This window comes from Dreissena polymorpha, chromosome 1 (genome assembly GCF_020536995.1).
Source record: "Dreissena polymorpha isolate Duluth1 chromosome 1, UMN_Dpol_1.0, whole genome shotgun sequence".
Classification (NCBI taxonomy): domain Eukaryota; kingdom Metazoa; phylum Mollusca; class Bivalvia; order Myida; family Dreissenidae; genus Dreissena; species Dreissena polymorpha.
In genome coordinates this window covers 181,153,337-181,174,782 of record NC_068355.1, presented here as the reverse complement: position 1 = coordinate 181,174,782, position 21,446 = coordinate 181,153,337, and the positions used below count along the sequence as shown (strand labels likewise).

At 35.0% G+C, this 21,446-nt stretch overlaps 2 pseudogenes; both read left to right on the top strand.

Moving 5' to 3' along the window:
* Positions 1 to 522: 522 nt before the first annotated feature.
* LOC127865379 (small nucleolar RNA snR44) lies at positions 523 to 720 on the top strand (annotated as a pseudogene).
* Positions 721 to 1,327: 607 nt separating this feature from the next.
* On the top strand, positions 1,328 to 1,550 carry LOC127865375 (small nucleolar RNA snR44; annotated as a pseudogene).
* The last annotated feature ends 19,896 nt before the right edge of the window (positions 1,551 to 21,446 follow it).

Here is a 21,446-nt window from a genome sequence, read left to right as displayed (position 1 = left end):
CATTAGCGATTGTAAATTTAGGTCAGTACTTATCATGCATGTTTAAATTAAGATGCTGCAAATGATCACTATTGTGTTGCATTCAACCTCTGTGTCATTAGAGTACATGTACAAGTCAAACTAACATCCTGACATAGGTAAGATATTTTGCATCATAAAGTTTGTAATGGCTTTATAATATGTTGAGTGAATAAACAAGACATGTGTCACAGAGTTACAAATATTATTATATTATTATGGGATTTTTGATTGAGTACATTATAAATTCATACAATACAATAGTTACAGTTTTAAAGATATTGAATTGATTTCTGTGAATATGTTTGAATATGATTTCTTTTTCTACTGAATTGCAGTAGAAGGTTACTTGGAACCACATGTTTAACTTGATATTGATTACATTGTGTTAGTTACAGTCTTGGAAGTCTTCTCATGTTAAATTCTATGGTGTACGAACTGGTCCAAAACTATTCTAAACTGTCCGGGACGGTTTATAAACCGTCCGGGACGGTTTGTAAACTGTCCCGGACAGTTTACTAAACTGTCCCGGACAGTTTCTTACTTTTGAACCGCTCGTGCGTCTGTAAACTGTACCGGGCGATTTATTTTGTGGATTACAAACCGTCCGGGACAGTTTAGGAAACTGTCCGGGACGGTTTCCTGGAAACTGTCCGGGACGGTTTCCTAAACTGTCCCGGACGGTTTACAGGCATAAATTTTAGTACGGCATAGGTTCTTAAGAGGAGTCAATCAATCAATCAGAACACTCGTAACACTTCGCATTTGTGTGCCATTTCGAAAGTGAGAATTTCGTTTTTAATAACGTTTACTCGAGTGATTGTTCGATAATTTACCATTGTTACGCGAATATGGACAGAGATAGGTTTTTAGAGACTTGTCGGGATGTGTTTAATTCCATTACAAGAATTTTAGAGACAAATAGGTCCCTTGAGGTGATTAACTCTTCACTGACAAGATTGGATGCTCTGGCTAGAAATGTGAACAGAATGACCACATCATATCCCGAGTTTACACCTACTCGACATTTTCAGGGCAGCGACTGTAAAAGAAGAAGTTCGTTACCAATGTCAGAAATACTTTGTGGGCAAATACATTTATTTCGAGTACTTAAAATATTCATTTTTAACTCTGGCGTTTTTGGCAGCAATTATTCATTAAATATTTTTAAAATCATGTTTTGTCCGAGAAAAATAGCGTCGCTCGAGATGACAACGATATTACATTACGACTTGTAAAGAAAAGCATTATTGTAAGGAGTGTTCTGATTGGCTGATATAAATAATACCGTATCGGACAGTTTAAACCGTCCCGGACAGTTTACTAAACTGTCCCGGACAGTTTTAACCGTCCCGAACGGTTTATGCGCACGAACGGTCCAAAACTTTCCTAAACCGTCCCGGACAGTTTGTAAACTGTCCGGGACAGTTTAGTAATCTGTCCGGGACAGTTTAGAAACCGTCCGGGACGGATAATAAACTGTCCCGGACAGTTTAGAGTAGTTTTGGACCAGTTCGTACACCATAAAATTCACACTCAATATGCAGACTGTATGCTGACTGTATGCTTATCAGCTCTAGCTATAAATAATGACTGTGACTAAAGATTCTTAGACTAGGTGCTAATTAATAACAGTCTTGTAGAAGTAAGGAAGTAAGGTACTGTATGTTGGATGAGAGATAGATATGATTGGTCAGTGAGATGTGTGGGTGTGACTTGGCATTAAGGATCTGTATGATCGATAAATGAATGAGAGATATTATTGGTCAGTGAGATGTGTGGGTGTGACTTGGTATTAGGGATGAGAGGGTTTCAAAAGAGTGACAAGTTAGTTTATGAAGGAAGGAAGTAGAGGTCAGTAAGAGAAAAGTTAGAAAGTCAGTTACAAGTTAGAGAGACAGTTGGAAATAGGAGGGTGGAATTTGTTAAAGAAGATCTGATAAGAATTTAATAGAGTTAAGAAGGAATGCTTAAGAATGTAATATATGAAGATGGAATTTGTTGAAAATTATGTGAACTATAAATGAATAAAAGAGTAAACGCATAAAGCGAGTTATGTTATGCCATTAATAACAAGGGCATAGATTTCCCCCGGTCCGGTTACACATGTATGGTTACCCAAAATTTTGGTTGACATACTCTTTGGATGTGTTCAAACATATGTCATGGGTGCATTGGGGATATATATTACATAATACTTAAAATCAGCAAATGTTTTATGATATTTTTTTAATACATTTAATTTTGGAACACTATGGTCTGTAAAGCATTGCAAAATATTGCGAGCCATCAAGGACGATAGTTTGTTGTTCGCAATTGTCATACAGGTGCTGGCGTCTCCAGTTCCTGTTTAAACCATTTATTTTGGTACATCCTTCTTAGATTACATGATTCAAAAGCAGCCATGTCTAGATTCTTTTGCTGATATGTAAATGTGTGTAATATAAGCACCAAAACTGTTATTTTTTCAGTTGTGGGTGACACACAATGCTACACGGAAAATAAATTGAAATAATGTCATGCCAAAAACCAGTAAAGAAGTGCTTTACTTGCTTTAAATAAAAGGTATATATGGTAAACATGTAAATAGATATGATGAACTGTATTTTATGAGGGGTAAGATATGGAATGTTTTATTCAAGTCAAACGCAGGTGTTCCATTGTTCATGAAGGGGCCTTGCATGTCATTAAATAAATGATAGCATATTAACATGCCAAGTTCACAATGGTATATCTCATTTCAATTTTTAAAGAGCTTATAAGACTGACAGTGTTTATTTTGTAACATTGGTATTTCATAGAATGTATCCATGTTTGCTGTTTAATCATTTAACTTTTAATGAGAAAAACTCTGGGCTTTTTGAGAAAATACAATTCTGTACTGCCGTTTTTACCGGACAAATGCAATATTCAAAATACTTATTGATACTCTTATATTTTTTTGTCTAAATAATGTTATATATACTTCAAATTGATTTGTTGCTGTACATATTTTTTTGAAAAAAAGTTGAAGAGGCGAGCGAAAAAAAAATTGTTGTTGAAAACAACAAAATTCTGGAGCGGAGAATAAAATAAAATCACATTTCAATAGACAAATATTGCATTATCAAGAGATACTTTTATTTTACATTCAAATCAATTCTTATACAAAGAATATCGCCCTCATATTTATAGGAGTAAGTTGCATATGATCTTTGACCACGAAATTGAAGTGAGGGGCACATGTGACTCTACCTACTGCTGTATATTTGTTTGAAGTTTTTAACAGTGAAAGCTGTGAAAAGCTATACCGTGTTGCAAGCTGTGCAATAGCACTTGAAGAGAGACAATCATCAAAATGATAATGACAGACAGTCAGACAAAGGCCATGCATATAAACAATTGTGGCTACCTTATTTTAAAAGGGGAATATCGTTGGCTTGTATGATATTGTATTTTTTTGGAAATTTACGCATAACAAAGAATTTATTTGATGTTTCTGAAAAACACGGACCTAGCTGTTAAACATGTTCAGTCATTCATGTATTTTAAAAAATATTGTCCTTGTGAAACTTTTTGAACCAGCATTTAATGATTTTATGTTTATTTTTTGTTCACTTAAAATTGTGTTATAGGAAAAATTTGCATACATATAGGGAAATACCGTCCATATGCCCATTTAATGAAGAAAAAGTATTTTAAAAAACTTACGTCATGTTTCCCGATGTTGTTTGAAATTGAACATGCTTCAACGGTATCTGCTGATAGTTGCATGTTCAAAAGTAAACAAACACATTCAAATAAGTCGCAGTACGTAGAAGATGTGTTTATATTTTTAAGGGTTGGCTGCAGCAACTTTTCACCGCAATTTGTTATAACGGTCACGACAGAGAAACATGGACTGCTTGCACAGGATCAATCCTACAAACAATTACAAATCAAAGCGCTGAAGGCACTGAAGTTGTACGCTATTGCATAACCTTAGATGCTACTCAGTTTTCGAAATTATGTTATAGCTTTTTATATCACAAGTTTGAAATCACACCACCCATTTAAATGTATAAAGAGTGTGTTTTAAAGCACAGGTCAAGATGTGTGTGCACTATTTATCCTCATATTTATGTTAAAGAGATAACTTAAACAAAATGACAACAATATGTATCTTTTTTTTACAATTGGTTGCTGCACTGGCAACCTAAATCTTTATTTTTTGCGGAGAGAAAAAGTGATTTAAACTGTGAATTGTGAATTATTGGCGGATAATTTAAGTTGTGTAAAAAAGGCCGTTTTTATTGTATTTTTGTAGATTTTGCAAAAGTATTCGATAGCATACAGCATAAAAAATTGTGGAATGCTTTTGCAAGAATAAATGTTAATGGTAAATTTTTGGTTATTCTTCAATCGATGTATAGCAAGTTGAAATCATGTGTTAGAGTTAATGACAGAATGAAGGAATTTTTCCCATGTTATATTGGAATGAGACAGGGCTGTATGGCCAGTCCCATAATTTTTTTCCATGTTCATAAATGACTTAGTTACATATCTGCACTCAAAATGTGATCATGGTATATACAGTACAGCCAATGCGGAACAAACGTATTTCGCGATCCGCGGCGGCAAGGCGAAACGAGTCGATGCCGTGTCAGTCGTTGAAGCTGCCTCAGTATGCGGCAGCTAGTCGCATTTCGCCGCGAAGCTTCGCATCTGTCCGCCGAGGCATGCCGGGATTCTTGACATGATGCCGAGTCGATGCGCATCATGAAATAAAAAATCTTTTTAAAATTATTAGTTACATGTAGTTAACAAATTTTGAAAGAACAATTACAATAATAATTAAAATCATAATAAATTTATTGTGCGCGGATTGTATTATCATATACATGTAAGCATAGTTAATGTGTCTGGCCAATTAAGTTTGTTTCCCGCCCGTAGTGTATGTTTTTCACACATAAACATGGTCACGTAATTATGTTTTCGCACATACAAGTGGTCAAGGCTCCAGCATATGGTGTATTTATAAATTAATTGCATGTTGAGTTTGCTATTATATTTAAGCTGAGAAAATTAGCAGTTTAAAGCCACATCAATAATCAAGACGGTGAAGATGTATTTGTTGTTTTGTTAATTATCAGCTTATTATAACTATTGTTTGAAAATGCGTATATAAACACGTTTTATTTTGTTCATATTATACAGTTAATATCGCTACCAATTACCTGATAATCCCGTATATTCCAGTTTTAAAGCAAATGCTGGTAAATATTTACGATACATAAACATTCTCCATATTTCCTTATAATTATCAACGACATTTTGGCATTTGATACTATTTAAAAAGATGATGAAATAACGTCTAATGGGGGCGGGTTTTTTAACCAGGTTTTCCGAAGGAAAAAACTGGTTATTAGATTGGCGAATGCGGGCGGGCTGGCTGGCTGGCTGGCGGGCTGGCGGGCTGGCTGGCGGGCTGGCGGGCGGAACAAGCTTGTCCGGGCCATAACTATGTCGTTCATTGTCAGATTTTAAAATCATATGGCACATTTGTTCACCATCATTGGACGGTGTGTCGCGCGAAATAATTACGTCGATATCTCCAAGGTCAAGGTCACACTTTGAGTTCAAAGGTCATAAATGGCCATAAATGAGCTTGTCCTGGCCATAACTATGTCATTCATTGTGAGATTTTAAAATCATTTGGCACATTTGTTCACCATCATGGGACGGTGTGTCGCACGAAAGAATCACGTCAATATCTCCAATGTCAAGGTCGCCACGACTAAAAATAGATTTAAAAAAAAAAAAAAACTTACAAAGGGGGTTAATTTTGTTTGTTCATTTCAAAAGTTCAGTTTGAGTTTTCTCCCTTTATCAGATTTTTTTTCACAATGAAAACCTGGTTTTGTGACAATTTTGTCCCTTGTTTTTTACTGAACACATGATTTACGCCTGACGTGATGTTCATGTATTTATACACAACAAAATACACCCACACTTTCCAAACGACATTCTATATGTCTGCATAATTTTCGCACCCTTTTTATAAAAAACAAAAGATATTTTAGCGCTGTTTATTTGACGCTAGAATTTGCCAAAGGTCAGGTTAGCATTAAAATTCGGAAGTGCGTTTCGGATTACAAATTTAATAATGATCATTTGATAATCGAACGAAACATTAACAGTTGCGCGTAATTAATTCAACAATAATTTGTTAAAGCGCATTTTGTGCCATTTCGCTTTTTAAAACGTAAACATAATAATTATGAAACCAGCGTAAATCTTGGTTTCTACGCTACACATACATGTATGTACATGTAGGTGGATATCTTTTTTTACTCTATCTGCCGCGTACGTATGCGGCGGATTTACTCTGCGAAAGTACGCGAGGTAAATACAGACTCTGCGTCGTTGCGTGGATCGATGCTGAGTGCCACAGCGATATGCCGCGTGAAGACACGATTCGGCCGCGGCGTACTAATAATCTGGCCGTGGCGTAGCCGCGGATTTTGTTTGTGCCGCGTTGGCTGTACTGTATGTTTCTGAAGATATAAATTAGTTAATTGCATTTATGTTTGCTGACGATGTTTCCAGTTTCTCTGATACCATCATACGTCTGCAAAGGCAAATTTATGCCATTGAACAATTCTGTTAATCTGTTGATATGTAAATTAATTTTGATAAAACAAAAATCATCGTATTTAGAAATGGTGGTGTTGTTAAACAAACTGAACAATGGACATATTGTGGAGAAAATATTGAAATTGTCTCATTTTATAAATATCTTGGTGTCTATTTTACGCCAAAACTTCTTTGGTCAAAAACTCATGAAATGTTAGCACTGCAAAGTATAAAATCAATTGCTTGTATATTTCGATATTTTTTCGTTTATTTGTTCATTTATGTTCTGTAAATATTTTTAAAGTTTTTGATGCTATGATTAAACCTATACTTTGTTACGGATCCGAAATATGGGGCTATTCATAATATGTAGATAAAATTGAAAAAGTACAAATAAAATTCTGTAAACAATATTGTAATTTACCACAAAACACACCTGATATCTTAGCTATAGGATAGTGTGGTAGACTTCCTTTCCGTATAACATATATCCCAAATTGCATCAAGTTCTGGTTGAAAATTACCCATATGGAAAACCATAGATATCAGTGGTTTTTTTTTTGGCAATTTCGGGGCTGATATTCGGCCCCATTCCCCTAAAAAAAAATTTTTTTTTTTAAATAACTGTCTTATGATAAATATACAGGGCTCAACATTTATGGTTGTCCTATTGCCCCTGGCAAGTAAAAGTTGGGTCTGGGCAAGTTATTTTATAATCTAGTTGTCCGCCCGGAAAAGTGCATATAAGAACAAAGAGCATTTAATTTAGACTTTAATTGCTGTAATCATTTTGTTAAATGTTCAAAAATAAAAAAGGTTTTTTGATGTATCATTTTGGTTTATCAAACAATATGAGGTTTACAGTTGATGTGATATTTCATGTTTGGGCAAGTTGCTTTACGTTCAGTGCAAGTAGATTTTGGAAGTACTGGCCCGGTAGGGCAAGTTGGTTTTTCGGTTAATGTTGAGCCCTGATATATCTCAAATTTATTTCATAAACAACTAATAAAGTAAATAACTATAATTAATATGATTTTGAATTATTATAAAGAGTTATATTAAGTTAGTTTTTCCCAAATCAGTTAATTTAACATGAATTGCATTTTTTTCCAAAAATGGCCAGGGAAAGGCCTGATGTATCTAGGTATATTGTGTCAATATTCGTTGATAAAAATATTCCAATTTGGTCCATTTTATTGATAAAAAATGCTCACATTTTCCATTTTATCGATTTAAAAAATCCCAATAAGACTCAAAATGGCAAGGAAAACTAAGACTGTGCATGAAGGCTGAACTGTCTGAAACTAATGTTGAAAAAATCATTGGTATATATTTAAGAAATAGGACAAAGACATTCAGCTGTAAAATTTAACATTCATGCATACATGTGTTACAGGTCGATAATTGAATCATTTATAAATAAAATGTATAAATGCTTGAAATGATTTTGTTTTACTTTACATCACCTAATTTATACAGTTCAGGTCCGTCCGTCAAGTTCATCGTATTCGTAGATGTACGTAGGCGTAGGTAGACATATACAGTATCAGGTAAACTAACATCTATATTTATCTTCACCTGTCCATCTGTCCACTCTCCTTTGTTATGTTAATTCCCCTCTAGCGCTGACCAATCGTTTGTATATAACATCAATCGTTGATGCTATGCCTTGTTGATGTTGTATACGTACGATGTTGCACTCTTGATATTCATTAAATAAAAAATATTTAAATATATATTTGCAGGTAAATTGCATTAGTAACATTGTTTTGTGTTTATGTATGTTTTTAGCCATTTTCATATTGTATTTTATGTAACATGTAAGTAAGATTGATTTACCTGTGCGACCTGTATTCAAGTATTCATAACATCCATCGTCGCCATTGTTATTTATGTTTACGTTGTTTACATTGTCGTCAGGTATATATATATGTAACATGAATCATTGATGCTATGCCTTGTTGATGTTGTATACGTACGATGAACGGCATTCTTGATATTCATTAAATATATAGTATTTAAATATATATGTACAGTTAGTTGTATTTTACCTGCCGTCAGACCAGCCTAAAAGAACCAAGTACTGTAACACTGGCGCCCAACGTAGTAAAGCTGGCAGGGGTAACGATACTGTAACACTGTCCATTCATATAATAAATATCATTACATATAAGAGAGTAAATTTTTAATTTTCGCCTTTTCCTAAAAAATGACGCGTTTTTCCCATTTGGACGGGCCCCGCTACCATTCCCCTATAGGTGAAAAAAAACACTGGATATCCTAAACTGTGTTATAAAAGGTTGAAAGAGTTAGATGATGCAGGTAGAAGGATATGGGCTAGTCATATCAGAGAATTACTATGGATTTAGTCAAGGTGTTGGGCATGAAGACATTTTTATACATCTGTTCAAAACACGAATAAAAGATTGTTATCTTCAAGTATGGAAATCAAAAATTGATAATTCTCCAAAAGCATTGCATTATAATTTTTTTTAAAACGATTTGTTCTGTGAACTATATCTAAATATTAATTCGTCTTTTGTTTTAAGGAAAACTTTGTCAAGTTTTCGTTGCTCAGCGCATGACCTCATGATCGAGAAAGGTCGCCCCTATTGATTTTCAGGTCACAAGGTCAAAGGTCAAGGTCACAGGGACTCGAAATAGTAAAATGGTTTCCGGATGATAACTCAAGAATGCTTATGCCTAGGATCATGAAACTTCATAGGTACATTTATCATGACTGTCAGATGACTGCTATTAATGTTCCTCTCACTAGATCAAAGGTCAAGGTCACAGTGACTCGAAACTGTAAAATGGTTTCCTGATGATAACTCAAGAATAATTAGGTCTAGGATCATAAAACTTGATAGGTAAATTGATCATGACTGGCAGATGACCCCTATTGATTTTCAAGTCACTAGGTCAAAGGTCAAGGTCACAGTGAAAAAAACGCATTCACACAATGGCTGCCACTACAACTGACAGCCCATATTTCATTCATTGTACTTTATCCTTGGTTAAAGTTTCACAGTGACTCAAAACAGTAAAATGGTTTATTGATGATAACTCAAGAATAATTAGGCCTAGGATCATGAAACTTCATAGGTACATTGATCATGACTGGCAGATGACCCTTATTGATTTTCAGGTCATAAGTTCAAAAGTCAAGGTCACAGTGACAAAAACATATTCACACAATGGCTTCCACTACAACTGACAGCCCATATGGGGGGCATGCATGTTTTACAAACAGCCCTTGTTGTTGAAAGTGTATAATGAAAATATGATTTTAATGCATTTGTTATTTACATTTACATTTCAGAGCCGCTGCACAAAATATACTTTGTCACCCACGCATGTAGTGAATGATGTTGTTTATATTAAGAACAAGATTTCCCTGATGACATCACATCAATTTAATTGCTGTATTATGTTTTTAATATAGCCATGAGAACACCTCAGTAACTGACAAATGCAATATTCATATAGCTCTTGAATAGCCAAATAAACATATATATGTTATAAGATTTCATTTTTATGATAGGATATAATAAACCTTTAATAAAACATTGAAATAAATATGAAAGGGTATAATAAACCTTTAATAAAACATTGAAATAAATATGGGGGGTTATGACCCTTTAATAAAACATTGAAATAAATATGGGGGGTTATGACGAAAACACTCCCCGTACCCTCCCGAAAATAAAATCAGGTAGTATGTTGGTAAGTTGGTTTCAATTAGATGTTTTCACACTTAATTTGAGAATCTGAGGCCATCCTTAAAACATGTTTGTTTGGCATAACCTGACCCAGGTAAATTTGGGTGGGTAGGTAGATAGGGATTTTTGTTTGCCCCCGGATTGATAGATCGGAGGGTATATTGTTTTTGGCCTGTCTGTCTTTCTTCTGTCTGTCATTATGTCCCAAAATTTTAACCTACAGTAACGGTATGCAATAACTTTTGAAATATTGAACATAGCAACTTCATATTTGGCATGCATGTGTATCTCATGGAGCTGCACATTTTGAGTGGTGAAAGGTCAAGGTCAAGGTCATCCTTCATGGTCAAAGGTAAAAAAAACGGCGCATTGGGGGGCATTGTGATTCAACGTTCATGCTGTATGCTTGAAATACTTATGTGACAATATTTTGGCAGTATAATTATGCCTCTCTTCGAAGAAGAAGGGGTATATTGTTTTGCTAATGTCGGTCCGTTCGTCGGTCTGTCCACCAGATGGTTTCCGGATGATAACTCAAGAACGCTTGGGCCAAGCATCATGAAACTTCATATGTACATTAGTCATGACTGGCAGATGACCTCTATTGATTTTCAGGTCACTAGGTCAAAAGTCAAGGTCACAGTGACTTGAAACAGTAAAATAGTTTCCGGATGATAACTCAAGAATGCTTACGCCAAGGATCATGAAACTTCATAGGAACATTGATCATGACTGGCAGATGACCCCTATTGATTTTTAGGTCAAAGGTCAAGATCACAGTGACACGAATTATAAAATGGTTTCTGGATGTTTACTCAAGAATGCTTAGGCCTAGAAACTTCATAGGTACATTGATCATGACTTGCAGATGACCTCCATTGATTTTCAGGTCACTAGGTCAAAGGTCAAGGTCACAGTGACTCGAAACAGTTCAATGGTGTATGGATGATAAATCAAGAATGCTTACGCCTAGGATCATGAAAATTCATAGGAACATTGATCATGACTGGCAGATGACCCCTATTGATTTTTAGGTCAAAGGTCAAGGTCAAAGTGACTCGAAATAGTAAAATGGTTTCCGGATGATAAATCAAGAATGCTTACGCCTATGATCATGAAACTTCATAGGAACATTGATCTTGACTGGCATATGACCCCTATTGATTTTCAGGTCACTAGGTCAAAGGTGAAGGTCACAGTGCTAAAAAACATATTCACACAATGGCTGCCACTACAACCGACAGCCCATATGTGTCTTTGACATATATATGTATATGATATTTAACATAATGCACATATTTTGTTGAACTAGAGTGGGGCCATTTAATGAATCAATATTTAAACCAAATAAGCATATTCAATATCATCTATTTGTACTGATTTTTAATATGGCCCCCACTATAGTAGTGGGGGACATATTGTTTTTGCCCTGTCTGTTGGTCTGTCTGTTGGTCTGTTGGTCTGTTTGCGCCAACTTTAAAGCGGGTATATACGATTTTGTCAAATATTTATGAATTTATATAAACTGTGTAAAAAACTTATTATATATATATTTCAATATAAATTAAAATAAAAGTTAAGAAGAACATGTGTCGAAAAATGCCAAATAAGCCAGATATTTAATTCTGAAATTGAAAACGGCTGTACAGGCGAATTCGCCAGCATGTATACCATACATGTACGATGTGCATCTAAACTTACGAGGGGTGTTTCAGAAGTTTGTGGATTTTCGCTATAACTTTCATTTGGTAACATAAATGGACAAACAAATAGCATGTTAAGAATATTTCGTCCTTTCCAAATCTACTCTCCAAATATCATGGAAATACATAAAACAATAAATATATATCAGAGATTTAAACATGTGCACAATGCGCACACCGACGCACGTGTAACGTTTCTGTTTAACGTCAATGACGTTATGAAGTTAACAACTGTCAAATCTTTTCCACATAATCACCTCCAACGCGAATGCACTTTATGTGTCGGGAAATCCACTTGTCAAAAGTGTCTGTAAACCAGTCAGCGTCAAAAGACGACACGATTCGCTTTGCTGCAACTGTAAGTTCCTGTTTACTTGCAAAGCGAATACCGCGCAACTGTGATTTAACTTCCGGGAAGACGCGGAAGTCCATAGGGGCTAAATCCGGGCTGTAAGGAGGATTTAGGCGCTGTAACGTGAAATTTGCCTTAAATTCTGTTTATCAACGACATTTAAACCAAATTTAAATTTGCGTAACGCTCATACTTATAATAAAATACACGCGTGCGCCGCATGTCGTTACTGAGGTCTCTATGGCAACGCGTTTCAAACACGCTTTATGAAATTCATGCATTTTTTGCTTATATATAAAGTCCGTGATAATTGGTTTGTATAATATGTAAATTTCATTGACTTTTACTAGTAAACTTATAAGTTGTAGCGAAAAACCACGAACTTCTGGAACACCCCTGGTAGTTTAACGGTTTATAATATAAAGACGAATGCTTCGGTTATTGTAGGAAAATATGTACGTCACTATCGGCTCGGGGCGCTGATTTGTCTTTGCTGCATTTTATTAAATTCGGCTTTAATGTATAATTTTTCTTGCCTATTTTGTGTTATTGTAACATATTTTATCAATATATTACAATTAAACACGTGTAAAAAATCGTATATACCCGCTTTAACATTTTGAAATAACTTTTGCTATATTGAAGATAGCAACTTCATATTTGGCATGCATGTGTATCTCATGAAGCTGCACATTTTGAGTGGTGAAAGGTCAAGGTCAAGGTCATCCTTCAAGGTCAGAGGTCAAATATATGTGGCCAAAATCGCTTATTTTATGAATACTTTTGCAATATTGAAGATAGCAACTTGATATTTGGCATGCATGTGTATCTCATGGAGCTGCACATTTTGAGTGGTGAAAGGTCAAGGTCATCCTTTACAAGGTCAAGGTCATCCTACAAGGTCAAACATCATATAGGGGGACATTGTGTTTCACAAACACATCTTGTTTACATATCTTTTTGTGTGGGTACCGAATGATATGTTAAACATTACAAAACATTTTGATTCATCACGCAAGAGAGCTTGGTTTACTCAACTGTTATACAGGTGCTGCTGTCTACAGTTCTTGTTTTAACCAATTGTTTTGGTACAACCTGCTCACATTCCGTGCTTCAATGGAAGCCATGTCTAGATTTCTTTGTTAATTGTTAATACGTGTAATATAAGCAACACACCTGTTGTTCATTTAGCAGTTTTGGTGACATACGATGCTACATGTGAAGTATTAAATTGAAATAATGACATGTCAAAAGCAGTTTAACAAGTGCATAAAGCTGTTTATGAACAATGTTTATACATTATGATGAACATTTTAATAGGCATGATTACGGTAATTCTATTTACCCACACAATGTGTGAGGTGTTATGTATTTCATGTTTGCTTAAAGTCAAGCGCAGGTGTTTGGTAGCCTTGAAAGCGCATTGCGTTTTGTTAAATGCATGATAACATATTAATATGTCACATTTCATATGTGATATATATACCACTTTATGAACACACTGTATAGGAATGATTCATTTTGGTGTATATTTGAAAAAAAAGGTATTTCAGAGCATTTATCCATGTTTACTGTTTAATAGTAAAACTCTAGTCTGTTAGCAAGAAACACTCATTTCCATAATGTCATACAGGGCAAATTTAATTTCTCAAGATTCTAATTTAAAAAGTCTTTCTTGCCTTACTCTGTTTGTTTATGTGCTAAATTTAATGTTGCAATAATGAAACTTTTTTGACAAACTTGTTGTGATTTCCAACAAATTCAAGTGAATATTGTTTGATTATCAGTCAAATTATTGGCCTTGTTTTTTCCCTTTATAAAAAATATTTTCCCTGAAATGGTAAAATACAGACTTAAGACTAAGCCCAATTTTCGTTGAATTATTGTCTTTAGTCTCTGTATGCTCTGACAATATGTATAGATCCTGAAATTAACTTCTATTTTACCTACTCTCCTCCAACCTATTATGCTGGCTACTCAAGAAGTGAAAAAAGTGAACCATTCTGAGGTTAAGGTCACAGGGGAATATTACACAAACACAGCACCTAATAGCTAGAGAACCTTACAACATAGGCTTATATAGATTTTTACATGTATGTTGCCATAAGAGGTCAGCATAATAATGACACATGTAAGAACCAGGTTTAAGGTCAAGGTCACAAACCTGGGTCAAAGGTCAAAATAAGAAAATTAAAATTTTGCACTTTGTCTGGAGTATAAATTTGTCCAGCATGGATACATTTTCATATTACTTGGCTGCAAAAAATTCTCAGATTTATGAGATGGAGTGTCATAAGCAAGAACCAGGCTACTAGGTCATCTTAAATGTCTAACTCAACTTCATGAAACAAAGTCAAAGTTCATAACATAGTATTGAGCCAATTTAGGATCGTGAAATAACTGTGCTATTCAGGGCCCTTGATTGGCTGTTTTAGGGACCACAATTTAGCCCCATTCCCCCTTAAAACAGTATACTTTTTCCCCCTATTTCTGCTAAAAATTCCCCCCTCTTCCTTTACACCTATTGTGCCAGCTGGTATTGTGCTATTAACCTTTGATTACATGTATATTTATGTAAATTACATTAAACAATAGTAATTTTAAGTGTTGACTGGTTGGTGAAAAGATCTTCTAAAATTTCCCTTTTCGCCAAAATGACGGAAAATTCCCCCTCTAAGGGCACCGGACCCAATTCCTCAAAAGTGTAGCAAGGGCCCTGCTATTGTTAAAGGCACACATTTACCAAGTCCTTATGTTAAAGGTCTAGATCACAATTAAATGACAAAGTAAGAAATTAGAGAACTCGATTGAGACTTTGTCCAATGTGTACAACCTTTTTTTAATGATGAGTGTATCTTTGTGACAATTGAACTCGTTTAATTAAGTGATTTTTACCTTTGCGTCCTACATTTGCCGTGAACACAAAGTTATAGAATATGTGCATGCGCAGGACGAAATTTATGTTCAAGTTGCAAACGTGTCCCCTGTCGCATTCATTGTTGTTGCACCTTCCATACAGGGTAATATGTATGTTATCATGGTGTTCCCTCAAATATTGCATTTTGCATAATAATTAGATAATTAATTTACATAGGAACAATAAAATGTATTTAGTTAATGGTGTAGGGGTTAACATTTACATCATAAAAATAAGCACCTTGTTCCTGTATGGTGGCTGGCATGTTCTGGAGATTTCACAAAGATGTGTTCATTTCAAATTAAGTAATTCAATTTGGTAAGGAAATCACCTGTGATTTACATATTATTATTATGTAGAATTTTATACTAGGTTCAGCATTTAGTATGATTTCTTTATTTAAAAAAAATAAGGACCTGAAAGCTTTTGGAATTGTTCTTACAGTACAGCCAACGCGGAACAAACGTATTTCGCGATCCGGGGCGGTAAGGCGAAACGAGTCGATGCCGTGTCAGTCGTTGAAGCCTCGTCAGTATGCGGCGGCAAGTCACATTTCGCCACGAAGCTTCGCATCTGTCCGCCGAGGCATGCCACAATCCACGACATGATGACGAGTCGATGCGCATCATGAAATAAAAAATCTTTTTAAAATTATTAGTTACATGTAGTTAACAAATTTTGAAAGAACAATTATAATAATAATTAAAATCATAATAAATTTATTGTGCGCGGATTGTATTAGCATATACATGAAAGCATAGTTAATGTGTCTGGCCAATTAAGTTTGTTTCCCGCCCGTAGTGTATGTATTTCACACATAAACAAGGTCACGTAATTATGTTTTCGCACATACTAGTGGTCAAGGCTCCAGCATATGTTGGATTTATAAATTCATTGCATGTTGATTTTGCTATTATATTTAAGTTGAGAAATTTAGCAGTTTGAACTAAACATCAATAATCAAGACTGTGAAGACGTATTTGTTGTTTTGTTAATTATCAGCTTATTATAACTATTGTTTGAATATGCGTATAAAAAAACATGTTTTATTTTGTTCATATTATACAGTTAATATCGCTACTAATTACCCAATAATCCCGTATATTCCAGTTTTAAAGCAAATGCTGGTAAATATTTACGATACACAAACATTCTCCATATTTCCTCAAGTATCAAATACATTTTGGCATTTGTTACTATTTAAAGAGATGATGAAATAACGTCTAATCAGGGCGTTTTTTTTTTCCACTGAACACGCGATTTACGCCAGACGTGATGTTCATGTATTTATACAATACAAAATACACCCACACTTTCCAAACGACGTTCTACATGTCTGCATAATTTTCGCGCGCTTTTTATGAAACAAAGGATATTTTAGCACTGTTTATTTGACACTAGAATTTGCAAAGGTCGCGTTAGCATTAAAATTCGGAAGTGTGTTTCGGATTACAAATTTAATAATGATAATTTGATAATCGAACGAAACATTAACAGTTTCGTGTAATTAATTCTACGATAATTTGTTAATGCGCATTACGTGTCATATCGCTTATTAAAAACTTGAAAATAATAATTATGAAACCAGCGTAAATCTTGGTTTCTACGCTACACATACATGTATGCATATAGGTGGATATCTTTTCACTCGATCCGCCGCGTACGTATGCGGCGAATTTACTCCGCAAAAGTACGCAAAGTTAATACAGACTCGGCGTCGTTGCGCGGATCGATGCTGAGTGCCACGGCGATACGCCGCATGAACACACGATTCGGCCGCTGCGTACTAATAATCTGGCCGTGGCGTAGCCGCGGATTATGTTTGTGCCGCGTTGGCTGTACTGTAGCTACGAAAGTTCAAGAGAAATGCAGTTTACATCAATATAAAATATAATCGCGACATATGCTCATTAATATTTATATGAGTAATAATACATGTAAATGAAAACAAAGACCCTGGTCAGAGTCATTACTTGGTGCTTTCAGTGTTCAGTAGTAACAGTTGAGAGATTGTAGTTGTGAATGAAAAATAACCAGTTGGAACAACATATAAAACATATAAAACTCAACGATTTTAAGTGCATTGGGAAGATAATTGTCTAAGCTTTTATTACATTTTTATATCTTTATCTGTGGGAACAAAACCTGAGTTTTGTGAAGGAAAATGCCATACTTGTATGAGAACTTTCCTGGCTTCCTCTAGATTAGATATTTGATCATCTTGCTTTTTATTTCATCAAATTAATGGCCGGGATACTGCTACAAATTTGTATTTTGAGTGGGAAATTCACTTTGAAGGCAAGCTAAACTTCCCCTAATAATAAATACAGCGTATCTTTGTCAGGTTTGCAGAAATGATATAGTTTGATGTCATATAGATCATGTGTTATTGCCACTTTAACAAAAGTCATTTAATCCACATGAAATTTCAGCTAAGTAACCAGTTTATGTGATTTGCATTTTAATCGCATGTTCATGTCAACTTGTTGTTATTGCCATCAGCTTTATAGTTTATTGTACATTGATATCATATTTCTTTGTTTTGTATTCACTTGTTTGAGAAATGGCTGAAATGAGGAAACGTCAGACTTAAAGCCACACACCTTATTTTGCATAGTAAATTTAAGTATACATAAGAAACATATGTTATGTACATTTTGCCAATTAGAATATATCTGGTGGTCACAAGGTAGAAATCCATCTTTTTGCGCTTTAAAACTTAAACATAATCGCGTTTGTCGAAATGGACGTATACATTTAGAAATCCTACTTTCGGTTTTAAAAGCAGTACCGTTTGAAAAATTATAAATTACTTGCTAACATGGCTATCGATTTGATGTTATCTATGCCAATTAGAACATATCTAGTGGTTACAAGGTAGAAAGCCGTCTTGTGTGCTCTTTAAAACTTAAAAATAATCGCGTTTGTTGAAATGAATGTCGTATATGTCTAGAAATCCTACTTTTGGTTTTAAAAGCGGTACCTTTTGAAAAATAATAAATTACTTGCCAACTAGGCTATAGATTTAATGACAATTTTGCACACTTTCAAATTGCATCTATATGTACTGATTAGCATGCATTTCATTTCAAAGTCAGAGGCAAGGTGTTTGGCTATAATCCAAAGCATTAAGTTGGCTATAATCCAAAGCATTAAGTTGTCCACCAAAAATGGACGTAATACAGTTTTACATTTATGCTTACTTGGCAATCATAAGAGCTTAATGAGCCAGATTGTCTTCAAACAAAGATGGTATTACTGTAACGGTCACAAAGATGTCTTGGTACAGCTCTGGTTCAGTGTTCAAGTCCTGTATGCAAATTACAAATTAGTCTACTTAATTATTGCACATAGCTTGTTTTAAGGAATTTATGGAAAGAGGTTTTATCCTCTGTATTACACTTGCTTTTGTTCTTAATATTTTGTTATGCATTTCATTTTCATTCTATGTGATTCAACTGATAGATGAAATTTACACATTCCAAAGCAGGGTATTTATCATAAAAAGAAATATGATATTCCTGTGGTAACTAGATTCACATTTATAATAATAATTAAAAAAACATTTTGTAACCATATCAGCTATAATCTCTTTTCAGTCAAATAGAAACTTAACTGCCATGTCATGTGATGCCATTAAAGAAATAACATTGTTTGGTGTTAATATGATACAATGGACAACGTCTGTAATATAATTCTGATATCACATACCACATCAATTATGTTACTTCGTGGGTTTATTTCAGAGGGATAGCATATTTTATGTTTGCGTTTTATTGCTCTCAGGTGTTCAGTAGCCAGGTAGGCGCCTTGCATATCATTAAAAACAGGAAAGGATCTTAAAATCTCACATGCAAATGTTATATCACTTTTCACATAATTTATTGTCACAATGAAACATGTTTGTCTATATTTATGTATTTGGTATTGCAGGGTATGTTTTTATCAGCTTTAGTGATAGCTCTAGTCTGTTTACTCTATACACAAAAACAATCTTAGTGAGAAAAGACCGAATCAAACATGCATTATTTCTGTAATAATGTTCTATAATGGAAAAATAAAAAAATCTTGATTATTATCTAAATTTTCTTATTTTGTATTTGTTTGTATAAAACCATGGCCACATGATGATGCTGTGATAGTCATGTGATAAACATCTTACCAGTTCACACGTCGGTCTAGTGATCTTGGTGTAGTCAAAACTGAAATCCAGAACATTCTGAAGCGAAAACGTGAGATATTGGACAAGTACGAGGGGAACTTTAACTCTGAAAGTAAAAACCCTGAGCGTGAGTCGGATTACGCGTCAGAGAATGAGTTAGTTCATAAGTGGTTTATGGACGCTAATCACAAAACTGTGTTTTCAATCCTTTATTACATTACACATGCATTAGTTTTCACACATTTAAACAATAGAGCACATACATAGATAAGGTACCTGTTAAAAGCCTAAACTAGCATGTTTGCAAAGTTTAAATCCACCCTGCGAATAAAGACCACCTGTGAACAAAGATCACAATGATCAAATCCATTGAGTGGTCTTTATTGGCAGGTTGGACTGTATATCAATGTGCTCTCAATGTGCTATCACCTACCCCATGTAATAATTATAGTACTGGCAAATTACTGCATACTCTATTGTTATCATTATTTTTATGCCCCCCTTCGAAGAAGAGGGGGTATATTGCTTTGCTCATGTCAGTCTGTCGGTCGGTCTGTCGGTCCGTCCACCAGGTGGTTGTCAGACGATAACTCAAGAACGCTTGGGCCTAGGATCATGAAACTTCATAGGTACATTGATCATGACTTGCAGATGACCCCTATTGATTTTGAGGTCACTAGGTCAAGGTCACGGTGACCTGAAATAGTAAAATGTTTTTTGAATGATAACTCAAGAACGCATATGCCTAGGATCATGAAACTTCATGGGTAGATTGATCATGACTTGCAGATGACCCCTATTGATTTTGAGGTCACTAGGTCAAAGGTCAAGGTCACGGTGACCCAAAATAGTAAAATGGTTTCCGGATGATAACTCAAGAAAGCATACACCTAGGATCATGAAACTTCATGGGTAGATTGATCATGACTCGCAGATGACCCCTATTGATTTTGAGGTCACTAGGTCAAAGGTTAAGGTCACAGTGACCCGAAATAGTAAAATGGTTTTCGGATGATTACTCAAGAACGCATACGCCTAGGATCATGAAACTTCATAGGTAGATTGATCATGACTTGCAGATGACCCCTATTGATTTTGAGGTCACAAGGTCAAAGGTCAAGGTCACGGTGACCCGAAATAGTAAAATGATTTTTGGATGATTACTCAAGAACGCTTTTGCCTAGGATCATGACACTTCATAGGTACATTGATCGTGACCCGCAGATGACCCCTATTGATTTTCAGGTCACTAGGTCAAAGGTCAAGGTCACAGTGACAAAAATCACTGAATGGCTGGATAAATTTCGCGGCTTTTTTATAATGGTAATGTTCATGATCTTCTACACAGTTAATGAGCTTTTTATCCCCTGCCATAGGCGGGAGATATTGTTTTGGCGTTTTCCGTCCAGAGCCATATCTTGGAAGTGCTTTGGCTGATTTCATTGAAACTTGGTATGAGAATATATATGTATAAGAGGATGATGCACGCCAAATGGAATCATCTGTTAATAACGTGTTATGGCCCTTTGTATCTTGTAAAAAATGCTTTTTAATATAAGCTTAGAGCTTTATCTCCATTAATTCATGAGCCAGAGCCATGAAACTTGCCATAGTTGTTCTCAATCATCTGGGGATGCTTCACATTCAACACCCATAATCCTAGGGGCTAAGGTCAAGGTCACACATTGAGGTCAAAGGTCACAATTGTGATGAATTATTCATAATGTAGTCATTCCTTTTCTATGCATCAAGGGATTCTTTAATAACTGTCCACAATTGTTCTCCATTATCTAGCTGAGTGTCAAATATAAAATCCAGGTTGCTAGGGTCATGGTCAAAGTCACACACAAAGGTCAAAATCACACATTTTGATTACATATGCCTTATTTGTTAAGGATTCTACCATACTAAAATGGATTCTCAAAATGTCCTGATGTAATTGTTCTCAATTATCAGGCAGTGCAAGACCTATGTGTTT